Source organism: Pectinophora gossypiella, chromosome 12 (genome assembly GCF_024362695.1).
Source record: "Pectinophora gossypiella chromosome 12, ilPecGoss1.1, whole genome shotgun sequence".
Lineage (NCBI taxonomy): Eukaryota > Metazoa > Arthropoda > Insecta > Lepidoptera > Gelechiidae > Pectinophora > Pectinophora gossypiella.
In genome coordinates this window covers 2,530,624-2,557,084 of record NC_065415.1, presented here as the reverse complement: position 1 = coordinate 2,557,084, position 26,461 = coordinate 2,530,624, and the positions used below count along the sequence as shown (strand labels likewise).

General features: G+C 36.5%; 1 protein-coding gene across 4 annotated transcripts in view; it reads left to right on the top strand.

The window, feature by feature from the left end:
- The window catches only part of LOC126371436 (uncharacterized), a 116,352-nt gene that overhangs the window by 68,098 nt on the left and 21,793 nt on the right, over positions 1–26,461 (top strand). The window contains exon 1 of one of the 4 annotated variants that reach the window (XM_050016724.1): positions 1,434–1,766. The exons of the other annotated variants lie outside the window; for them this stretch is intronic. The gene's annotated coding sequence lies outside the window, so the exon portion shown is untranslated. Of the gene's footprint in view, positions 1–1,433; positions 1,767–26,461 lie in introns of those variants that run through there. 4 annotated transcript variants of the gene reach the window in all.

Genomic DNA, 26,461 nt, shown 5'->3' with positions numbered 1-26,461 from the left:
GCAATGTAGATGATGCTTTAGGAAGTTAATCGATGTTATATTCGATTTATTTTGAATAGTAATTGTGGTTTGAAAAAACATTTAGTTTCTAGGCCACAGGTGCTAGCATCAATCAAACGAGTATGCTGGTGTGAGGTTTCCATTTTTAATATACGTTTAACCAGACTCTATAACGCTTCAATATGTTTATAAACAGAAAAAGTTCTTGAGTGACTCATTGTGGGAAGCCAAATACTTTTTTAAAATCTGCCCACTTTTCCTTTTTCGTTTCAAGTTTTTTTTTCCACTCCATGCGTTCGTGTCGTGTTGAGTTTCTCTCAAGCATGACCTTCACATCAAACCAAACGTAGCCAATATCAAGTTTTGCCTGCGGCTGAAATCCGGTATGCAGGCTGCAGACAAAAAACCGTAGGTATAATGTGTCCGAATATTTCTGCAACTTGATACGGACATTTTTGTTGTCAGCATCTTCTATTCGACGTCATGAACACGAATCACGAAGAATGCGACACCTCAACAGTTGATGTTTTGAAGCAATGTGTTAAAGCTGCACATTGTACTATTGTTTAAAATGTGTTTGTTTTTCACATTTCTAAATATCGATTCGTTTGCGACGTGATGTCGGCCATTAAAAATGCAGTCATAAATATCATTTTTTGTTTTTGCTTTGGAACTGTTTCCATAAACTTTTTGCTCGTGAACATTTCCTAAACAATGATTACGTTCTTGTACTTACATGTTTAGCAGTAATTTTGGTTTGCTTTGTTTATCTTTGAAGTTAATTTTGCTTGGAGTAAATGAGTGCATTGTGTTGATTCGTTCCTGTTCTGTTCTGGGCTCAACATGTGCAACTTCCTGCTCGTCTGTTTGTTTGTTCACACATGTGGCCGATTACTATCATCCCATTACCGTCATTAGCGTGTTAACGCTCGCATCACTGTGTAAGTAGATTCTCTCAACAATCTTAATGATGCTCACAAACTATGATACCGATATCAAGATTCCGTAACGGTACAACAGAAGAACGTGACTCGATTTTAACATGAATTTTCTTATCACGACATTTCCGTTACAAACGTACCGATCGATGATGATGTTGTTATAGCAAAAAGCTACAAATAAAAAAGCAATCAGTAAACAGAAACCAATAACAGTGCTATTGAATAGTTTTTTTTTCGACGGAAAACAACCGACTAAAGGTCAAAAGCAAACAGTGGACTAAGGGACCAGCAAAAAAGGGACATAAAATCCCAAACGCTTTTATTGGAAGTTATTGGGCGCAACTGCATAGCATAACCACAACCATTCATAACGGCGAGGAAACGAGACGAACTGGTGAATAGGAGAAAACGTCTGCGTGCCTGAGAGAGCGAGGGAGATTGCATTCCAAATACAAGCACAATGTCCGCCGGCGCGCGCGCAGCCCCCGCTCACTGACTCGCGCGCATCGCTGCCGGCCGGACGCGCGCCTTCTCGCGCATCCAACAAAAACGCGGTTATCGTGACAACTCTCAATATTTCCGAAAATTTCGTAACCGATAAATCGACGATTGGTGCCGGTGATGTCATTTCTGCACGCAACAAAATCTTGTGTCTTCTTCAATAATCTGATTGTGATCCTGTGAAGTGTTTTCGTTTGTGGATTGTGCATCAGACTGTAAAAAAAGAAGAAACGCCGAGGATACTTTCACTGGACTGAAAGTTGTAAAATTATCTTTCGGAGAACTTCGATTTTAAAGGACCAGTAATCTTCAATCATTGAAAAGGTAAAATTTGACTTTAAACACAATATTATAAGAACACAAATGATTATTAATGAATTAAGTTCCAATAAAGCGAAGAGAAACTGCAACGACGAATAGGATTCAACAGCTGTCCTAGCAAAAAACTGATCATATGAAAGTAAAGTAGACCATCACGCTATGTCACGTGAAAATGTATTCTTTGTGAACGGTTTTATACTTGGCTATACATAAGAGACGTTATCACAACATCACACGAAGGCATATCGCCTTCTCATAAATCTTCAGTTTGTTCTCAAGAGATAAACGCTGAGACGTATCCACTTGTTGACATCATAGATTATCAGTCAACAAAATATATCAATCAAAACATAAATTCTTGGAATGTTGATAGCAGCATTTTTTGTTAGAAAGCAATTCTTTGACCTAAATTCATCAACGACATTACAGCATATTTAGTAGCAATAATATTTATTTATATTATGTACCGTGGTTAAATTACGTTTGAGTGACCAATATACGGATTACCTTATAGGCTATCCAGCTAAAAACTCTCGAATACGCCAAAAAACTTTACTTGATGTGATACTATTTTGCTTTTTGCTGGTAAGCAAGCAAAACAATTGTCAAATTATTCGTCTTTTCTATTGTGGCTTACCACTTTGCCGCAAAACTTTTCTCTATTCAAAATTTCGTCATTAGAAAAGGCATCAAAATTAATGTATTCTATTAAGAGAGATTTGTGGTTTGCTTTATGGGAAGCTATTGAATCATGTGACCATTAAACGCCTTACTTAGAGCACAATTTAGAGCTCCTATTTCGATATTAACGCATAAATTAGTAATAACTTTAAGTGGGTAAGAAATGAGCCGGGCTTTATTGAGTATGAAAGTTATTTCAATGTGTTATTTATGTTCATCGTCGATACTTTGACGTTCGTAATGTGTTGGTCTTGAAAATGAATACCTGAATTAGTAAACGGCTCTTTATCGTAATTCTATTTGGCTTTATCATAAGTATTGATGGCATGTATGAGATGTGACCTAACATGTAATTAGACCGATTATCCCTTTTGGTATAGGAAAAGGTTAAATAGCAGTCACTTCTGTAAAAAGTCGGACCTGACGTAGCATCAGATGAGGCAAGCATACAGGATAAATGCTAGGGAGCCCTTAACGGCATCTTTCCTAAGTTTACATACTGTTGTTTATGATTATGGTTGTATGGTCACGAGCATTAATATGTATACACTTTGGTACCGTGTCACATTAACTTTTTTGACAAATTGAACTGTAAGTCTCACTAAATGTCAAATATGTTAGTGCGACAGAGTCCTAAAGTGGGTACATTATATTGCTCATGACTGTACCTATATCCATATCCATTGCTTTTAACATTTTTTTCTATCGCCATTTAAAAGCTTAATGGATATGATGTTTATTGATATTATTTATAAATTCTACCCTCTATCAATTATCGTATTTTTTGTTATTGTTATTATCGTCTGAAGAATTTGCCTTTGTTCTTCTCATTACACGGCCGTACCATCTAAACCTGGATTCTGATATCTTGTCAATTAGAAATGTCAAAATCCGAATAATAATAAATAAAAATAGTTTATTTTTCAAATCAACATAACAAATTGTGAATAAGTCTTCCCATTAAGTACTAAAAAGACTTGTGTCGGGAATGACTCGCTTGTTTCTATCCTTATTTATATAAATTAAAATGAATGATTTAGAAATTTACACTAATGAACTTAACCAGATGAATTAGACGTAATTTAATGTAAAAAAATAGAATAAAAATAAAACACGTTAATAAAAAAAATAAAACACATTAAAATAAAACACATTAAAATAAAACACATTAAAAAATAAAACACATTAAAATCTACTCCAGTAATGTTTATTTACTTTTTATTTATCTTTCTAACACCTCTGCGTTACGTAACTAACGCCTAAGATTAATGTTTCATCATAATTTATATTAACTTTCCCATTTTAAACATGTTTAATTCAATTCAATTTTATACATTATAAAACAATCTTGTTTATTTCGAACATAATATAAGTATTACGTAGGTATATGATTATGTGTGCTAGCACTTGTGCAATAGCATCCTTATAGTTTCTCATTATTTAGAAGATAAGCAATTTATTTTATAGTTTTAAATAGTGTATTTTAAAAGCTGATACCTAGGCACCTACATAACAAGTTATGGAAGTTTCAAAATTGCTATGACGCAGCAAAATGATTAATTGAATACAATTTTGTAATTTTATGCAATGTAGACAAATTGACATAAGGTACCTGTCTGAGATGGACAGATTAACCTAAACTTAAAGAATAACTTTCGTATGTACCTACATACATACAACACGCCTATTCCCCGTTGGGGTAGGCAGAGCATAGACCACTTACTACGATCCTGACACACTTTGCTCCTTCCACCCTCATCAGTCTTACAATAATAAATTATTAAATTTCAAGTTTTAAATCTCCTGGCATTGAAATCATAAAATGGATAATCATGGATAATCACTTTAGGACTCTGGCGCTTTAACATATTTGACATTTAGTGAGACTTACAGTTCAATTTGTCCAAAAAGTTAATGTGACATGGTACCAAAGTGTATACATATTAATGCTCGTGACCGAATTTTGAAATTCTGATTATTAATTTAAGACAGATCTAAAACTAGTTAACGAAAAACATTTTCTTTTTGTATTTGACTTATTTATGAATTTTAATCACGAAAACCTTAATAATAAGTCCGACATTTTATCATTGAAATTCTGATTAATAATTAAACACAGATCTAAAACTAATGAAAAACATTTTCTTTTTTCTATTTGACTTATTTATGAATTTTAATCACGAAAACCGTAATAATAAGTCCGACATTTTATCCTTGAAATTCTGATTAATAATTAAAGACACATCTAAAACTAATGAAAAACATTTTCTTTTTTCTATTTGACTTATTTATGAATTTTTAATCATGAAAAACGTAATAATAAGTCCGATATTTCATCATGTTTTTTTATATCACACTGTGCTATTTTATACAAATTCCAGATAGTAATTTCGTGTTTTGACGTTTAGTAAAAAGGAACTGATTTGACTAGTTGGAAACTAGCCTATTAGATATCGAGTATTACTTTGTTTATTATGAAGTGTTGTAATTAGTAACTAGTTTAGTGATAAACTTGATGACAAAAGTGTTGAGTTACTTATACTTATTAATTTAAATTAACAACCGCTATTCTTAGATATAATTCACCATGCGTGCAAATATATTAATATTTTAAAAAATAAATTTTAAAAAATAATAATAACGAAACAAAAATCAATAAATAAAAAAAAAAAAAGTGTGTAGTGTTTGTGTTATAATTTTAAATGTTTTAATTATTCGTAATTTTAAGCGACAAATTGTATAAATTATTAATAAATAAATATTTTAAAAAAGTATCTTAATAAATATCTTATCTTAATGCGTGCGATTGTCTTCTGCATGCATAGATAGATATTTATTTTGCAAAATAATAAATTGTAAAAAAGTAGGTACTTACTTACTTACTTTTGGTACCTACGAATCTTTACCTCTTGCATGCAAGCATGTCTACACTGAGCACCCTCAAGCCTATTGTCTTTTTTTCCCTATTTGTCCGGCCAAGTAGTTAACGCTATATGCGGCAAAACTACCATAAGTCATATAAAAAAGTGGTATGAAAAGGATAAGATATTTTTTATTTATTTATTTATTTAATTTATGTCTACTAGTTCCATTAAATTATACCTAATAAAATATTAATGTATATTCGTATGTATAAAAATTGAATAATGCATATTACAAGCACGGTTTTATAACCCGCAATAAAACCCGTCGGCATTACAAGCAATTTGTGGAAAAAAATAGAACAAATTAATAAGATTTTAAAAATAAAATATGCTGAAGCACAATTATATTATTTTACATAATAATTATGATAATAAAAAGTATAATAATATACAGAAAGCGATGCGTCAAACTTTACAGTGGATGTCATAAAATTATACTTTCTAGCTTTCTTTTATTTTTAATAACCGACTTCGAAAAGAAGGTTATCAAATCGACCACCATGTACCTACGTAATATTTTGAAAATTGCACAATATTCGTATATGTGTAGGACAAATGATTCTTATTTTCTATCTAGTGTTTAAACGACGTTATTCACCATTTCGGCCGATTCATCATTTTCTATCTAATATTCAAACGACGGTATATTTATTAGGGTCATAAAATAAAGGTTTAAGTAGTTAAGGAAAGTTTCCCCCACTCCACTACACTCAGGCGCAAGTCGCATACCAAGACACAGGAAATGAGTGCATCGCCGGTCATCTTGTAGATATCGATAACCAGCCGGTTATAACCACTCTTGCCGTCTATGCACGTTATTATATAGTTACAATACATATGCATAGGTACATTCACATTCAATATACTTATTACTTACATACTATGAAACAGAATTAGAACCTATAGTTCTAAAGGGTTAAAACGCCTCTTCGAAGCAATTCATCTAAAAAAGCAATATTGCAATTTGACATTTCTTCTTCTTCTTCTAATCATTTTATCTCCTTTATTCCTTTTTTTTCCCCCTTTATTTGACATTGACGCATATAAAAGTAAGTAAGTGCGCAATGCAAACAAATTGCATCAAATAGCAATATTGTTTTTTCTATACAATTAGTGACAAATATATTTCTACATACATTAAGTATATAAAGTTTTAAGTACTTACAATAACTTCAAGCGGTTCGAGTTAGATCTTACATTAATTAGCATAGTGATGTATCGAATATAGGCCGATTCATCATATCCTATCTATCATTAATTACTTACTCTGTTTTTTTCGGCCTCCCTGGTCCAGTGGTTGAGCGTTGGGCTCACAATCCGGAGGTCCCGGGTTCGAATCATGTGGACACATAACAAAACTCACTTTGTGAGCCATGGTTTTCTGGCTGATCCACTCGATTGTCCGAAAGTAAGATCCGTGCTTCGGAAGGCACGTTATGACCTTGGTCCCGGCTCCTACTTACTGATGTAAATATGATGTCAGTACATAAGGCTTGTCAGGTCTTTGGTGGGTAAATAATAACTCTGACACCAGGGTTGATGAGGTCGGTAATCCACCTCACAACCCACACGAAAGAAGGCTGATTTTTTGCAAATCTTTAGTTATTCTTTACAAAACAAAGTGACTACATTAAGTATTTAACTGGTGCAAAAACACTAAAGACGCATTAAAAATATTTAAAGCATACTTAGATAATGCGCGTGACGACCGAATGCTAATAAAACAAGGTGAAAGGAATCTCGCGCATCATAACGATATAAGCGCCTAAATACATAAATCAACATCTTACACGACGACATTTACATAAATAATATTGATATCGCCTCTTTGAACGAGACTCGATAGCCGAAGCTAATTCACTTGATATGTCCATCTTTTCTCCTTCGTCGTTCCCTCACTGCTGAGGATCATGACCACAGGTTATGGTTTTCAACTCGGTACGGCTATATGCTGCGTGGACCGCCCTCTGTATGCTGCCGCCCACCGTCTTCTTCACGATGTCAGACCACCTCGTAGGCGCCCTTCCTCGCGCACGTTTGCCATCCATTTGCCCAACAATGATGCTTCTCCAGACTGTGCTTCGGAAACCGCATAATATGTCCGAAGAAGCTTAGGGCACGATTCCGGCATATTGAGGAGAGCCGCGTCGTGATCTTGAGCTCTTTTAATATGGACTCATTCGTACGCATCGCAGCCCAAGGTATGCGTTGCAACCATCATGTTTCCATCTTTACACACCATCAATAGATAACAGATAGTTGCCGTTCTATAAGTTGTATTATTCGTTATTCTATGCCTAAAGTTAACCAACATTTAAATAGGTGTAAATAAGTAGGTACTTATTATAAACGTGCGATGTCGGATGTGAGGTCAGTTTACATATCAAATGAAGCTAAGTCGGTCATTGATGATTCGCCGAATGTCGAATGAATCAACGGGTGAAATTCTTTCTACAAACATTGCAATTGAGAATGAATGAGAAGCGTATCCTGTTAACCAGTTGTAAGTGTAACGTGACAAGGGGCCGTCCTTTAATCATGCGAGGCTCGAGAGGTGGGAGGGGTACATGAAAAAATCACGAAATATCATAAGGGGGGGGGTGTAGTAATAAGTATTTATTTTTTCAGCAAACGCGCGGTACTGGACCGAAAAGCGGTGTTTCGTACAATTATTTTGGTAGAAACTAAAAAATACACGTGATATAGGATAGGGGGGGGGGTAGTCTTGGACCTCACCATGTATCACCAGGGGGGGGGGGTTAAAAATGCCAAAAAAAATCACATGACGGCCCCCAAGGACGTTGTTATTCAAATTAAAAAAAAAACACAAAGACCATGTTCCGAGGTCTTTTTGCAGCTTCTTTTCCCCGGATGGTTGTGAGAAGCTGCAGCAGTTTTAGGCGGATCAAACGTTCATTATGTAAAAAATGACGATTCAAAGTGTAACTATGTTACTGAATAAAGATATTTTTGAATTTGTTTTGAACACTTCCAACACCAGAAAAACCAACTGACATAATATCAACAAGTTCATAAACACCCACTGGACAAACATACCTCCTAATCCTCACTCCAAAAATACACCTAAGGAAGTCTGGTCAGGAAACGTCAATCTCCAAAGTTTATCTTTCAACAACTTAGGTTAGTTCACATCACAATTCTCTCAACACTTGTCGTTAACTTAGAACATTACTTCCAAGTGTTTTTAAACTGGTATTTTGTAGTGTAAAATGTGGCACTTGTGTCTTCGGGTCCACGACGACGGGTTAAAAAGGTGTTGGAGAAAATACGTAAGTGTTGGGAGATAGAAAATTAATTGGGAGAAAATGTTTTTGACAATTTAATTTTATTTGTTTCACAATTTATTAACCGTAATTGTTACTTCCAAGTTTACATTGCTTTCAAAATCAGTCTCACAAATGACAATAACCTCAAACCATACATACATACATACATAAACACACGCCTATTTCCCACCGGGGTAAGCAGAGACTATGGAATTCCATTTGCTTCGATCCTGACATACTTCTCTTGCTCCCTCCACATTCATCAATCGTTTCATACATACACGCCGGTTCAGAGTAGATCTTATTGAACATTTTCTAAGGACATCTCCAATTTGGTCAATGTACGTCCTTTTAGGTCTTCCTCTGCCAGCCCTACCACCAACCAGCCTTCGCTTTATACACTGTTCTACCTCAAACCATTATCAGCCATTTTGTGAACTATTTGTCCATAAAGAACGTAATTACTGAATAAAATTACCTGCGGACGGAACGAAAGGTTAGCTTTCTTTTAGGAAGTTAAGCGAAACGCTATCGGATTACTAATTACGTTGATTTCCTTTCTTAATTTTATTCTCAGTCGTAGCGCGACTATAGCGTGACATTTGTTGTTATTAATTACTCCTATCTGTCTCAAATCAATTATCTACAACTTAAACAAAAACTATACCGCCTCCGTGGTCCTCGGTTCTCGGTAAATCCCTAGTTTGGTTAGGAGTTAATGAAATTAACATAACATAACATAAACTGCCTATATACGTCCCACTGCTGGGCACAGGCCTCCCCTCAATCAACCGGAGGGGGTATGGAGCCTACTCCACCACGCTGCTCCACTGCGGGTTGGTGGAGGTGTTTTTACGGCTAATAGCCGGGACCAACGGCTTAACGTGCCTTCCGAAGCACGGAATCATCTTACTTTTTTCGGACAATCAGGTGATTCAAGCCTGAAAAGCCCTTACCAAACAAAGGACAGTCTCACAAAGTGATTTCGACAATGAAATGAAATGATGATGAATGAAATTACACAAAGAAAAAATCATAAATCATTTTCATTTGTAAAACAATGTATTTGTAAAATAAACTTTTTCGGTAAAGATAATGATAAAAACATAAAGTCTGCTTCATCAAAGATGTTAATAACACTGGCCGTTGTTTTGCACATTCTTCTTCTTCTATAGTGTGGGTTGTGAGGTGGATTACCAACCTCATCAACCCTGATGTCAGGTTTATTATCGAGCCGCCAAAGGCTCCTGGCATGGGTCATGTAACGATTGCTTACATCAGTAAGTAGTAACCGGTACCAACGGCTTAACGTGCCTTCCAAAGCACGTATCATCTTACTTTTTGGACAATCAGGTGATCAGCCTGTAATGTCCTAACCAAACTAGGGATCACAAAGTGGTTTTTGTGATATGTCTCCACCGGGATTCGAACCCGGGACCTCTGGATCGTGAGCCCAACGCTCAACAAGAATAAAAAGTTCAATCTCTTTTAAGAACAAAGTATTTACTTAAGTATGTAGTCATTACATAAGCCATGACAGGGGGGCGGCTCAATAGTAACCCTGACACCAAGGTTGATGAGGCCAGTCATCGACCCGCACGAGAAATGACTGAGATAAAACTAGACCGGTCAATACCCTGCCAAATCCGCTATTCCACTCAGCGCGACATTTAAGAAAAAGATGGAATTTCTTCAATGCCGCATTCAATGAGTAGAAACCGACATTCCCGTATCCAGACACGTTATGCCATTGTACTGAGAACTATAATAAAATGACTTGTATCGTACGAACGTGCTGTTCACACAACGTCCATCCATTGTCTTTCATCGTACGTGACAACTACACGATCCTCTCAAAATTATTGTAAGGTTCAAAATCGGTGCTTCACAATCTGCAGTCGTTAAACGTATAAATTAAAAGCAAAAAAGGTAAAATATTTTGGTTTGTGATTGTGACAGGGGCGATGTTATCGTGCCATTATGACGTCACGTTTAACCTCTTAAAGAAAGTTTCATGACCAGTAATTTACATTTTAAATCATCACAAGTTTTAAGAGCCACGCTCTTGTCGTCGTAGCATTCTCCATGCTAATTTTTAGGGAAAAATAGGGCAGTGGTTAGGGAAACCAACAAGGCAAGAGGGCTTGCCTTCCGCCCCGCAGTACTCTGTCTGACGCGAACAGGCTCAAAAATATATTATGTTTGGTTGAGCTTTATGGAGGTAAAATATCATCATCACTAATTTAAGAGCCACGCTCTTGTCGGTGTAGCATTAAATTCTTCATGCTACTTTTTTAGGGAAAAATAGAGCAGTGGTTTTCCTCTTGCCTTTCGCCCCGCAGTACTCTGTCTGACGCGAGTGTGATGGCGCCCAAAGTAGTCTATTTCAAAGCCGTACTAGGACTCCTGTCGTCCGTCTGTGAATAGTACTGACAGTTACTGCACTTATATTTTTACTACTTACATTTTAAATATCGAACTAAAATAACAAATGTGACGAAAAGGAATATTTCCCAGTACCTAAAAATTATATTCTTTCCTATTTCCTTATTCATCATTAGCCTACACCATCCCACTGCAGGGCAAAGGCTTTTCTCCTTAAGTAACTACAAACAATACCTACTTATAACACTAACATTCACAATAACAATCCCTTTTTTATTATAAGTATTTACTTTTAAATTTGTTCTTTTTTCCTCAACTATAACTAAGCCTTTATTGTAGCAAATGTAACTCATATCCAGTTGCTAACAATTAAGTTTGTTTATGTTCTGTCCAAACTTCCCTTCGCGGGTTGGAAGGTCAGACAGGCAGTCGCTTCTGTAGACAACCGGACCTGTCAAATCTTCAGGTTAGGTAAGCGGTCCCTGTGAAAAACAGGATGATGCTAGGGAGATGATGATGTTTTGTCCAAACTTCCCTTCGTGGGTTGGAAAGTCAGACAGGCAGTCGCTTCTGTAGACAACCGGACCTGTCAAATCTTCAGGTTAGGTAAGCGGACCCCGTGAAAAATGGGATGATGCTAGGGAGATGATGATGTTTTGTCCAAACTGCACATAAAAACCTCAACATATTTCATAACCAGTTGATAAAAAATATGTTTATGCTTTGCCCAAACGGTACATAAAACGTCAACATAAACATTAACCCATAAACAACAATTTGACAGCCCACTGGTAGAATATCCCCATAAAATGGAAAGTTGTTTCCACGATAATTATTTTCAATTTCTACCTATTCCGATTTCGCCATAAGCTGTTACATAAACACCATAATCCATGTCATGACGGCCGACACAATGGGATAATCTTCTATGGTCTATGTTACAATCATAGTACAATCAGACTTTGTATTTTTTTTTTTGAAATAGGTATACCAACAGTACATATAATTTTAAAGCTATACAATTCAAATCTTAAGTTAACGTTTGTATGTGTCCCAATTACAGGTAAACACGGCATTCACAAAATAATTACAACAAAAAAACGTATAAGTAAAAAAAATATATACTTAATATAAAAAAATAACTCATCATCACCAGCCCATTAACGTCCCCACTGCTGGGGCACGGGCCTTCCCTATGGATGGATAGGGAGATCGGGCCTTAAACCACCACGCGGGCCCAGTGCGGATTGGTGGTTATTAACGACTGCTTATGCAGCCGGGACCAACGGCTTAACGTGCCTTCCGAAGCACGGAGGAGCTCGAGATGAAAAAAAAAAAAATAACTATTTCATTCATTTTAGTTCTATACTTTTGCGACGGAAAATGCCACTTGATATTAACTCAAAATCATGGTCTGATTCAGAATTCTGAATCATTCCCTCAGTATTCGTTACGATGTCACTAACACCAAACCAATTTTTGCAGACCAATATATACACGCGTTAGTGACACCGTAACGAAAACTCTGAGGAATGAATCAGACCATGATTCTGAGTTGATATCAAGAGGAATTAAAATTTGCCATATTTCATGATTCTAGGTCTATGGAAAGCATTCCCCAAGGAAATGTATGACAATTAGGTAAAGGTTTCAGCGTTTTGAGTAACAATTCCTTTCACCCTAAGGTTGCCTGGAAAAAAATTGCTATTTGACAGTAAAGTTGCTGATTGCACTTTTCTGACGTTATTTTGAATTTTTTCTTTACTTTTCGTTAATGTGCAGTAAATTTATTCTCCTGTAAGTATAACAGCCGATCCCATTTCAATTCAATGTCATCATCATCATCATCATCAACAGCCTATACGTATACGTCCCACTGCTGGGCACAGGCCTCCCCTCAATCCACCGGAGGGGGTATGGAGCATACTCCACCACGCTGCTCCAATGCGGGTTAGTGGAGGTGTTTTTACGGCTAATAGCCGGGACCAACGGCTTAACGTGCCCTCCGAAGCACGGAATCATCTTACTTTTTCGGACAATCAGGTGATTCAAGCCTGAAAAGTCCTTACCAAACAAAGGACAGTCTCACAAAGTGATTTCGACAATGTCCCCATCGGGAATCGAACCCGGACCTCCAGATCGTGAGCCTAACGCTCTAACCACTAGACCACGGAGGCAATTCAATGTATCAGCGATAAACTTCGAAGCCTGTAAAAATAAAAAAGTAGTTTCTCAGTTCTCAGCCAGTAAAAAGCTCGTAAGCATAACTCATAAGCCTATTTCTACCATAGCAATCCTAAGAAAAAGGTGAACAGACTCCAGCTAATAATAGCACGAAGTGGCATGTATTTATTTATAACTGAGCCTACCTTATCACAGTTGGGGCAAACCCAGTAGGTGCATTAACGCACTTTGATATTTGACACGCTATACTAATGTACGTATATGTTTGCTTGTTTGTCTACGGTATTTGTATTAGCTAAGAGATTAGTTAGCCTCGTTTTGGTTTTGTATGAACAAAACCATTAATCCTAACAGAGTCATCTTTTCTGTCCTCCACTGGGACAATTCCTGTTCGGCGCGTCCTTGCCGCGGGGGTGGGCGCCTCTAACTCAGTAGGCCGGAGTGAGATGGTGGCTGAGCTCAGTGAGTTCGGGTAGCGACCCAGACGTACAGGGTCTAACGTACAACCCTTGCCCAGGGATACGGATAAAAACCTCAACGGTTGCACAGGCGGAGATGGGAGCCATCGGTACGGCAATGCAGGACGGAAGAGGCAAGTCACAGGGACTGTAACATTAAGGAAAGACGGCAGCAGTAACTGTCAGTACTATTCGGAGGACAGGAGTCCTAGTACGGCTCTGAAATAGACTACTCTAGGCGCCATCCCATTCGCGTCAGACAGAGTACTGCGGGGAGGAAAGCAAGAGGGAAACCACTGCCCTATTTTTCCCTAAAAAGGTAGCATGGAGAATGCTACACCGACGAGAGCGTGACTCTTAAATTAGTGATGAAGAGATTAGTGAATGAGATTATATAGGTACTATTCTTTCCCCATTAAAAATATGCACTTATTATTTTTATTTAAAGGTTTTTTTTTAATTAAATGTGTTGTTTTCTTGAGTTGCGTATTATGTATGGATTTATTTGTAGTTGTATTGTACATAGTTTACGCCCGCCATCTTTGAACTTTTGCATATTTTCCTCGCCTTTTGATTGCCTGAAAGCAATCGCTTTTAGCAATTAGACCACCAATTGCCATGTACTATATTATAGTACTTACCTACGAATATATTAAAAGAGACACTAGTAAACCTCTGTGTATATTGAGAACCAAAACAAAAGAATATCATCTGTTTATCAACAAAATAATTATCAGTCACAGATAATAACAGATAATCAACCTTAGCATCGGAAGTATGATTCATTAATCATAATCGATACGTAGATAACAATGAGTCACTACCACAAAGGAATCATACTTTATCTACCTCAGTAATAATGAAACCGTAGAGCTAATTTGTATGTTTCTGTGAAGTGAACGAAAAAGCGTTTTTAACACTGAAAATATGGGATTGAAGAAGTTTTTTCGAGAAGTAAGTTATATTGTACAACAGTAACACTGCAACATTACCATGGTTTATGTAGATACACTTATATTTTTTAACTTTATTTTATTAAATTCATTTCCTATACCTAAAGGTTGACTGGAAGAGATTGCTACCTTAGTAATACGTCTGTTTGTTGTACTATCTATCTGATTGTAATTGTTAATTTTTTTATGTTTGTTTTAAGTGGAAGTGTATAAGAGAAGGTAAGCAGTTAATTACCTGTTAAATGTTCTAGCTTTAACCACAAAACATTAACTAATCCGTCTCATTTAAAAAAAATATATTGATTCAAGTGCCATACTCCATTTTGTTTAACACAGAATGTTATTATAACAACCTTGTACTCAATTCAGCTTTTTATTATCTATTTATACTTATTCGTACTTATAAACCACACTGCGGCAAGCAGATCTAGATGAGCTTCTGGGCAGAAGCCTCCCCTCAATCACCCGGAGGGGGTATGGAGCATACTCTACCACGCTGCTCCGCTGCGGGTTGGTGAAAGTGTTTTTACGGCTAATAGCCGGGTCCAACGGCTTAAGCAAAGGAATCATCTTACTTTTTAAGACAATCAGGTGATTCAAGCCTGAAAGTCCTGACCAAACAAAGAATCGAATATAATAGGTTCGAGAATCGAACCTGGACCTCTAGAACGTGATCGTAAAGCAACTTGCATTATATTACAACAAACAAAAGGATCTCAGAAACCTTTGCTATTTAAAACCGTTCTATGTATATGTATTATTCTTTATTATATGGTCTTACTTTGAAATTTATCTTTTACGATGATAGGGAAGCCATACTTATAATAAATAAAATCCTCCAAAAATCCAACGATACCACTACACGGATGCTTGAAACCTTCACACGGCTTCGGCTGCGCGCGCGGCGATGTGGATCATCCGAGACCGGTTGTTACTAGCCAATACCAGTTCGCGACGGCCCGTTACATCTCGTGAGAATCTCTAAGCTAAAACCTTTCCAATGTCTTACTTCACTTCACTAGTGATATGTATTGTTGCATGAATAGTTCTGTGGATCTAGAACTTTGGTTGCTTCTACAATAAACCCCAGGTGAAGTAGTTGTAGTGGAGTATGTTTCATAGGTAAAATACTTGGACCAGTATTAAATTACTTGTAATAAGTACATTGATTTGAAAGATGTGTTGCTGTTGTAGTTTCTTGTCATTTCTTCTCCTCAGCCATAAAAATGACCAAAAAAAAAATCCTGAAAAATGACGTTGATCAATGAATGTAAAATTGACCTGCAATAAGTTAACCTGAAGATTTACAGGTCCGGTTTTTTACAAAAGCGACTGCCTATCTGACCTTCCAACCCGCGAAGGGAAAACCAGCCCAATACAGGTTAAGTCACATACCTCCGAAAATGGGTTCGGGAATGTGGGTTCCCTCACGATGTTTTCCTTCACCGCTGAGCACATGATAATCATTTATGATCCAAGCATGGATTCGAAAACAAATTCTACATTGGTTTAAGCCTGTGTTTGATTCGAACCTGCGACCTCAAAGTGAGAGGCAAGCGTTCTACCAACAGAGCTACCACGGCTTCAAGTTTATCCATGATAATTACGTTGAATAAATGATTCTGATGTCTGATCAAATACTTATAATCTGGACAAAATTACAACAAAATCCGCTAAAGTTACCTGACTCAAATAACTTCTTAGCAACACGAACGCTTAAAGCTTCTGAAGCTGGACTGAGTGCGAATAAAAATTATAGAACACGTTCAGCTGCTTGTCTTTCAGCGCTTGTCTGACAGAGGGATCGTGTTCTTTCTAATATGTTGGACAATTGTTATAGGCGACAAGTTGATCCCTTGTTACTATTAAGATTCATCATAACCATCTTAGGGCTTCCTATCAATAATGGCTGTTAATAAGCTCTGCCTTTTAATAAGATGTGTTTGCATAACCTGCTATTTGTTGACTTTCGGTCGGCTTTAGGTTTCAGTAAATGTTTCAAATGAAATGAAATATATTTATTGTGGATCATAGGTACAGTACAGGCGTTCATGTCAATTATAAGTTGTTTCATCCAGCTATATCCCGCCATATAGGCATACAATATTATTAGGTCTTATAAATCTAAAGTCATACTAACTAATTTTATACTTGAAATTATCCAGTTACATAAGAATAAGAAAATATTTATTTGGCAAAGTGAAATGCGAAATGTCTTTACGTAACGTAACATTTGCAATTAACACATTAAAAAGGAAATTATGGTATTGACACAAGGGTCTTATAAGTACTATTTGATCGACACATTGCACAAGACTTTTATTGTAATGGTATAACAACAAAATTACTTCCAATCAAATGGGTACTTTTTTAACAGTCATGCCTTGTTTGCACGAATTTTAACAGCAAGCTGACTTGAAATGAATGGGCAAGTAGTAAAAAGAATGGGTGTGGATTTTTAGAGAGTTGTTTTGTATAATATATTCTTTCTATTAAGCCTCAGGGTATTTTTTTTTTATAAAAGTGGGTGATGTAGTGTTTGGCAGACTGACCGCCTACGGATTATGGGCGTGATTTTTTATTATGTTGATAATGTTAGCAAGCAATATAATGGAATCGGAGATACATCATATGGCAACTGAACGCTGAATGCTAAATTACTTGGCCAAAAATAACTATTATAATGGCCCCCATTCCTGCAGACACCTCCTAATTTTACTTTTAGTTATACCTGTCATTTTCTTATCCGCCGAAAAGGAAAGGGACGGATGATTTTCAGCTCTTAATTTTAGGAAGAATGAGTAAATGAATGAATACCGCGAGCGAATCAAAAAGGTATCTCGCTGATATGCAAACCGTTTGGCGTGTGCTGTCAACTTAATTCTGTCGGGTTATTAGTCAATGCAAAATTTTTATAGGGTTGTTTTTGATTTGTGCTTAAAATTGACGTGTGTTCCATATATTTTATGCTTGTCGATTACCCGTCCCTTTTCTTTTCGACGGATAAGAAAATGACAGATATAACTTAAAATTAGATGGTGTTTACAGGAATTAGCACCAATATACATACAAGCTAGTCCGACAAAGGCATATCAAGAGGGTTAGCCAAGTTGCATAGGATTTCGAAAAGCGACAGTGACGGTGATAAAAGGTATAGGATTGACACAAGGCGACATGAAAAGTTAATCGCATAAATTTTGCACTGGGACTGTCCTTCAACCTTGACACTTGTAGAAGGATCAAAGATGACAAAAGCCATAAGAATCTACTTCAAAAATTTGATAGAATAGGCTAGTTTCCAACTAGTCAAATCAGTTACTTTTTACTAAACGTCAAAACACGAAATTACTATGGAATTTGTATGAAAAAGCACTCTGTGTCGTCATAGAAAAACGTGACAAAATGTCGGACTTATTATTACGTTTTTCTTGATTAAAATTCATAAATAAGTTTAATAGAAAAAAGAAAATGTTTTTCGTTAGTTTTAGATGTGTCTTTATTTAGTAATCAGAATTTCATAATTTATCTTGAACCTAGTACACGACCCAATTGTCACTGTCGTTCTGTGCAATCGTTAGCAACTTAGCTAAGGCCCCCGGAAAATGTATAGTTCTGACAGCTGTCATTCTAATCACGGTATTTTAAAGGAATGTAAACAAAATTGGTATTTAACTCCCACTGATAGGCTCTTATGAATTGAATGGCCGTATATAGACGGATACCTTACTAAGCTTAGTAGGCGACTTACTACTTTTAACTGTTCGTACTATGATCATAACTAAATAACTGTTTAGTGACAAGTCGCTAAAACAGCTTTCTCGCTAAATTAACTGAAAACATACCTCGCTTCCGTACAAAACCATAATCAGGTTTTGATTAAAATTGTTACTATGATTATTTTCTTCCTATATTTTTTAAATGAATTTATAGGTATCTATAACCGCGGATACGCGTGTCCAATCGATTTCTGATCTTGTCTCAAGGTAATAAGATTGGAAACTGACAAATAGTCACCTCCAATTTACCATTGCGGAAATAAATGACAGTTGTGTCGATCTATTTTTTTTTTTGCTGCCGGAGTCTATTTAAAAAAATACAACTTGATATAATGAAGTTTCATAGTTGAGTAGAGTTGTACTTTTTGCTTTCCGTCAAGTTTTGAAGTACGAAAGATGTCGTATGGCTGCCAAATGTCTATTAATAGTGACTTGTACATTTTCCCATCCCATTAGTTTTTTAGTTTTTTTTTATTAGTTTTTTTTTACTTTATTTTGCATGACGTATGGTATTTAATGTTCATCAAACTTGTCTATACATATATACATACACTCACGCCTATTTCCCACTGGGGTAAACAGACACTATGGAATTCCATTAGCTTCGATCCTGACATACTTCTCTTGCTTCCTCCACATTCATCAATAGTTTCATACACGCACGCCGGTTCAGAGTAGTGCGGTGGCGTAACTACGTAGTTTGTACTTAGATATTATTGAGGAGCTCGGTGGCGCAGCGGTAAACGCGCTCGGTCTGCGATTGTTGAAGTTAAGCAACTTCGCAAAGGCCGGTCATAGGATGGGAGACCACAAAAAAAAATCATCTCGAGCTCCTCTGTGCTTCGGAAGGCACGTTAAGCCGTTGGTCCCGGCTGCATTAGCAGTCGTCAATAACCATCAATCCGCACTGGGCCCGCGTGATGGTTTAAGGTCCGATCTCCCTATCCATCCATAGTGAAGGCCCGTACCCCAGCAGTGGGGACGTTAATGGGCTGATGATGATGATGATGATTATAGGGGGAAGATATAGATAAAGTGATGGAATACTCGAAACGGAAGTTTGAGACGAACTAGTTTTTTTTTTGAAGAATTCGTTCCTAGTTCTTATTGACATCTATTTAGAAGCAGCCTTTGTTGTGACCTCTAGGATGCGGTCCAAGGGATTTGACGTAAAAAGTGGAGACGAAAGACCTTGAGGTCTGATGTCACTAGTTATACTGTGGGGCAGTAAGTAATCAGAACATAAACGGTTCTGGGGGTCTAGAAAGGATATATTGAAGCAATTCAGGTAGAAGCAATATTGCAGTTGGATAGTTTCCTAGGTCAAAGCATTATATTATACAGGGTGTTAGTGACATCGTAACGAATACTCAGAGGGATGATTCAGACCATGATTCTGAGTTAATATCAAGTGGAATTTTCCGTCGCAAAATTCATGTTATTTTTTTAGTTTTTTTAAATTATTTTCTATTCTATACTTTTGCGATGGAAAATTCCACTTGATATTAACTCAGAATAATCAGCTGAATCATCCCTCTCAGTATTCGTTACGATGTCACTTACACCCCATACAAGTACATACAGTAGCCATACAAGTAGATATGGGTGTTAGTGACACTGTAACGAATACTGAAGGGGATGATTCAGACCATGATTCTGAGTCGATATCAAGTGGAATTTCCTGTCGGAGAAGTCATGAAAATTTTAGAGCTTATTTAAATTATTTTCCGTTCCATACTTTTGCGACGGAAAATTCCACTTGATATCAACTTAGAATCATGGCCTGAATCATCTCTCAAAGTTATCGTTACGATGTCACTAACACCCTGTATAAGGTTAATACTACGTAAACTAATAAAGATAAATTATGGAATTCTGATTACTAATAAATAAAGATAGATCTAAAGGAGTCAGAAAATGTTTTCTTTTTCTATTTAACTTATTTAAATGAATTTTAATAAATAAAAAAATTAATAATAAATGTGTCATTTTGTCACGTTTTTCTATAGCGTAACAGGTTGCTTTTTTCATACAAATTCTATGGTGAGTTCGTGTTTTGACGTTTAGTAAAAAGTAAATGATTTGACTAGTTGGAAACTACCCTATTGCGCATATAAAATTAAGTGCGAAATGGCAACAAACGTCAAAATCGTCTTCCTATGTAGGCACTCTAAAGGTGGTATTAATAAACCAATCTCAGCTTCGAGACTGCCCTCAAGATCATGTCAATGTGACAGTTCTCATATAAAAACAGGGACTTGAGCATAATCTTGAGGGCAGTCTCAGCTGAGATTAGTTTATTAATACCACCCTTAGGGTGGTACTAATAAATTAATCTTAGCTGAGACTGCCGTCAATAACTTACTTGGGCTTTATATAAGAACTGTCACATTGACATGATCTTGAGAGCAGTCTCGAAGTTGAGATTAGTTTATTAATACCAACCTAACAGTCTCACCACTCTAACAGAAAACAGAAAGCCCGCTGAAGTGTGGGTACTCAGTTCATCTTGCGATGGATGTACCTGACTACCCAGATTGGAATATTGTGATATTGATTTGATAACAGAAATTGGATCAGTGTCAAAGTAATCTGCATGTTATCTCAAGCAAAATAATGTTAATGTCTTATCTTATTTTCTCTTATAATCTAATCACATCACATATACTTAGACAAGTAGGTATTTCTTTTACAAACAAAAACGGTCGAGCCGACTGTGTTAGTAAATTAAAAAGTCATTGGTGCAATAAAAGCCTCCGTGGTCTAGCGGTTAGAACGTTAGGCTCACGATCTGGAGGTCCGGGTTCGATTCCCGATGGGGACATCGTCGAAATCACTTCCGTGCTTCGGAGGGCACGTTAAGACGTTGGTCCCGGCTATTAGCCGTAAAAACACCTCCACTATGCTCCAGTTGATTGAGGGGAGCCTTGTGCCCAGCAGTGGGACGTGTATAGGCTGTTTATGTTATGCTATGGTGCAATTTGAACCCCATTGCAGAAACAAGCTGGCGAAGCGCACGGCCACAGTGAATATTCTGAGTATGAATGTAGATACATTAAATGGTCTCAAAAGGAGTAATGACCTAAGTTATCATAAGCTTATTGAGGAAAGCAGAACAAGAACAAACGGCGCTTTGTGTTTGACATTTGCGTGACTATAAATAACTTGTAATGTAGGGAAATTGCAATGTGCCATCGTATACTTTAATTATCTATAATATTCCACCAGTTTTGCACCTTACTAGCTTGAATTTCATTAGTAAAAGGTAAAGCGGTATTAAGGCCTATTTTACGACGCGTATAATAAATGAGTAATTTGTTTTTTTTATTTATTAATTTCATCATCTTCATCATTATCAGCCGTACGACGCCCACTGCTGGGCATAGGCCTCCCCCAAATAAATTTATTATTATAATTAAATTAAATATTTATTTATCTTTTATTCATTTCTTAGTAATTAATAAGTTATTTTATTACCTATTAATTTCTAAATAAGTAAGTGCTCTAACAAAAACAAGTGTTTGGTAAAGATATTGAATTTTATACTTTTCTGTTGAGAACTAGTTACCTATCTACTTATTTATCTGTAACATTCCATAATGAGATGATACTTTTAAAAATAATCAAGAAAGTGAACCTTATTTTAATAAAAATAATAGAACACAATATCACATTCTGTAAGTTAATTACATACATACATAAACTCACGCCCGTAATCCCTAATGGGGTGGGCAGAGCCATAAGTAATCAAAGATAACTTGCAGCCACTGTTGATACGATGTCGTAAGCTGGATATGATGAACCTTATGGTGATAAGGGATCAGCCTATCGCCCATAACATTAGTCCATCATGTTAGAGGACACAAGTGTCTAGTGTGTGTTAACTTACTTACTTGTAAGTAAGTTAATCCTTTACGGAATATAAAATTGCAACACAGAACACATTCGAGCAACTGTTTTAAGATTCCAAAAAAATGTCCCATTCTGAAACAAAGTTTATGGGTGCATTCCCCTTGTCATTATTATTCTTAGCCAATACATGGAAAATAACGATTGACTGACTTAAAATATTTAACAGCACTATCCTTCGCGGCACGGTAACACGCCGCGCGCGACGCGACTTATATCGAGGGCTTTGACCATTAACCGTACGATGTCTATCCACATAGATAACATTCGCTGCGTCTATCGGTCGGAACCCGCGACATAATTCGCACCGTACGCGGCGCAGTCGCCATGCAAGAATATTATTATGTAAACCTTACTTTTTTGTCTACCAACCGAATTTATTATTAATTTCAAACACTCAATATTCTTCGATTCGTTATGGGTTCGCGGAACTAACCCAAAATTACTTTATACCATGAATTATCAGTTATAAGGTTGTAATGGTTGTATTCACATTTAAATACCAAATCAGAGCCTTATAGAAAAAGCGTAGGATTGCCATTTTGGAGAGACCACTCACCTTTGCAACGGGCAGACATGGACTGAGGTACTATTTCAATTTTAATTAAAACACATAACAACGGGTTCTTACCGCGTTTAAAGCAGTCTCATATCCCTGCTATGTTATGTGTTGTGTTGATATGTGTTTTAATTATGATAATAACCGCGTAAACTTAAAACAATGTATTTCAATTTTGTTGCTATGTTAACGTATTTTGTTAACTTACACCACAAGAAAACCCACATTGTAAATCGTGTTATGACTATAAGTCGTCATCATCTCCCTAACGTTATTGCGATTTCACGGGATAAGGTTACCTAGCCTGAAAATTTGACAGGACCGGTCTTTTACAGAAGCGACTGCCTGTCTGATCTTCCAACCCGCGAAGGGAAAGCCAGCCCAATACAGGTTAAGTCGCATACCTAGAAAAGGCATTTCTCGGGAGTGTGGGGTTCCTCACGATGTTTTCTTTCACCGCTGAGCACAATCATTTGTCATCCAAATATGGATTCGAAAATGATTGATTTAGGGCCGTGCTGGATTTGAACCTGCGAACTCACAGTGAGAGTCAAGCATTCTTCGAACTGGGGTACTACGGCTCAGTTATGAATATAATCAGAAGTAAAAAATTCAAAATAAGGCATTTCGTAAACTGTAAATAACTAAACCTTACCTACACGTAATCCGGGATGGAAGTCAATAGCAGGCAACATAATAAAAATAAAGCATAAAAATTACTTTTTAATATTTTTTGGTTAGCATTTCCACTCCTGTAATCCTAATTACACCCACTCCATCTTCTCTCATCAAAAATCTCATCATTTATTCATTCAAGTTCCCTAAGTTCTCTTAGTAACAAGATACCCAAAATAACAAAATATTCTGAATGCATCCCTGTGTTCTATAAAAATTGTGTTTTATGCTAAAGTTATGTTATCGATTCGTGACTACCATACAAATTAGCTGACGTTCAAACACGTCTTCTTGTATGAAATGTAGTATAATGTAGTTTAGTCTGTCATGTTGGCATCTAAAAAGTTTTCATCGCATTGCATTGCGAACTTTACAGAATGATCGCAATTTTAGTTGCAATATCGATTACAGGAAAATAAAATCGATATTTTTTATCGTTTTACATTGCTTATTAAAATGATACATACCTGCATTTACAATAGGTATATGTAAGTTAAAATACCATGTATCAGGAAGTTAAATACTTACGTGTGTATTTTTAAATCATAAAACTAATTATAATATTTCTAAAAAAAAAGAGAAATAGAAAAAGAATAGTTAAAAAATTAAACAAATAAATAATTTATGACTTACTCTCCAGCATTTTAAAGTACTCTAAACTATTTCGTTAAGTAGGTAAGCGTACAAGACATAACAAAAGCTGACGATTATATCCCAATTGGGGTAGTCAGACGTATATCCATCGCAAGATGAAGTAAGTACCCACACCTTATCGAGCTTTCTGTTAAGCCAGCGTGATAGAAAGAAAGGAAGAAACGTTTATTATACCTCTATAGGGACACCATAGTAACAAATATAAAACAGCCCACGGAATTACATGAAATTTAAAATAAAAACACTTAATAAAAACAACTTACGCAAGAAAGTACAAATAAATAGACAGTAAACATTAAAGCAAATTGTAATTTTGTGTATGGACTGGTCAACAATGGTGGTGGTGTCTTTTATAAAAGGGCCTCAAAAAAGGGTCAAGGGTCTAAGGGGGATAGGAGAAAGCCCTATCGCTGTATTAGTGAAAAAGTAAGCCTGCTTAAGTAGGTACATTCCAAGAAGAAGGCAACTTATATCAACTTCAACTATTGAGTGACTTTGAGTCAGTGTTATGACGGCTTTAACGAATTAATTTTCCTGTTACAAAATGAGTGTTATTTTTAGTAATACCTACCTAATACATGAGATAAGACACGCTTGTTTATAATTCTACCATAAGTACATAGAAACTGAATTAATCTTTGTACTAATCAGAAATTGATACAATGAGGGGAATGTTCTGGCATAACATAACCCATCACAAGAATAAACGCGAACCATTGTGGCGAGTTTGTTTGTCCCAATTTTACGACTAAACGACTGAACCGATTTGGATGAAAATTAGCAAGTAGATAGACAGAAAGTTGGAGAAAAACATAGGATAGTTTTTGAGACGAAATTGGAGTTATTTGGAAGGACGGACTTCATTTAGGTACTTGGCTCGATAACTGACGAAGTCCCTGGCGCGTAAAAAGCTGACAGGTCCTTACTTATTACACAATTACTTAAACATATAATTATAGACTTAGACCTAACAAGTGTAAAGTATAGTAACAAACGTCAAAATCGTAACTAACAGATAATTGCGATGCAATGTGAGCGGTAAATAGAGCGAATATGGCTACCATTAGATAACGTGAGGAACCAACAACTAAACGCGAGATTCTTCCACGCGATATGTCCATCTATCACACAACACACTTAAACGGTTCTATTGGAGGACCACTGGTTATACTTACCTAGGTAATATATCACTGGCCTGGATAATATTCCGCTTAGGGACGGTACTGATAAGTATCGGCGTCCGAAGGACATAATATACGATCCCGACGACCCGATTACTCTAGCCATAGAGGCGGCCAATCAGCTCGCGACACCAAACACTTCAGAACCCCGATACCGACCCCGCCGGCGTGGTCGACGATTTCCCTCGTGCTTATCGCTATCGACATACTAGGGTCGATTAATCCTTTCAATATTCTTCCTCTCAGACGACGCCCTGAGCCGAGGTTCGCGCCCAACTGGGCACCATCAGGCCTGTTGTCTTAAACGTTATACCGGGTGGTGAGAGCCTTCAGCGCTCCCCATTTGTCCGGCCAAGTAGTTAATGCCATCTGCGGCAAATCTACAATAAGTCACGTCAAAAAAGCCTGTATAATAGTGCTAAGACGTCTCCAAAAAAAAAAATTCAAAAATATTTATTTTTCAAAATTGGCTTACAAAGTTAGCGCTTTTTGAACGTCAAAAAAATTATTTTTTTTACATACCTTCTAGCAGTCCAGCAAATAAGCAGTTCAGAAGAGAAATAAGCTGTCTTATTAATGTAGTTCAAGGAAACAATGGTCCGAAATTTAAAATATTATTTAATGTTTGGACATTACACAGCCCAGCAGGTGAGTTAACGCCTTCACAAAGCCTCTTATATAACAACGTTAGTCACCAACTGAGTCATGATTCGACCTCCGTTCTAGTAAATTATGGGCTTTGATTCAATCAAAACCAACGGTGCACTTTAGAACTTGCCTCATTTTACTCTGATAGCTTTTTTATTTACCTACTTACTGGTATTTTACTAGATCTGTCATGTCTTATCAGCCGAGCAAGTCAAGTTCCAAACGATTATGACAATTAACAGTGACAGTGATATGAGAGTTAACCCTTTCACGGACAGAGACCATGGGTCATTAGTGGTTCATAATAGGTAGTATGACATCTTGGAATCGGAACGTCGTTACACGTTCTGTCCTTGAAAGTGTTAAAGGAAAACAACGTGAAGAAACCCACATTTCCAAAAATGTGCTTTGGAGGTGTCATATT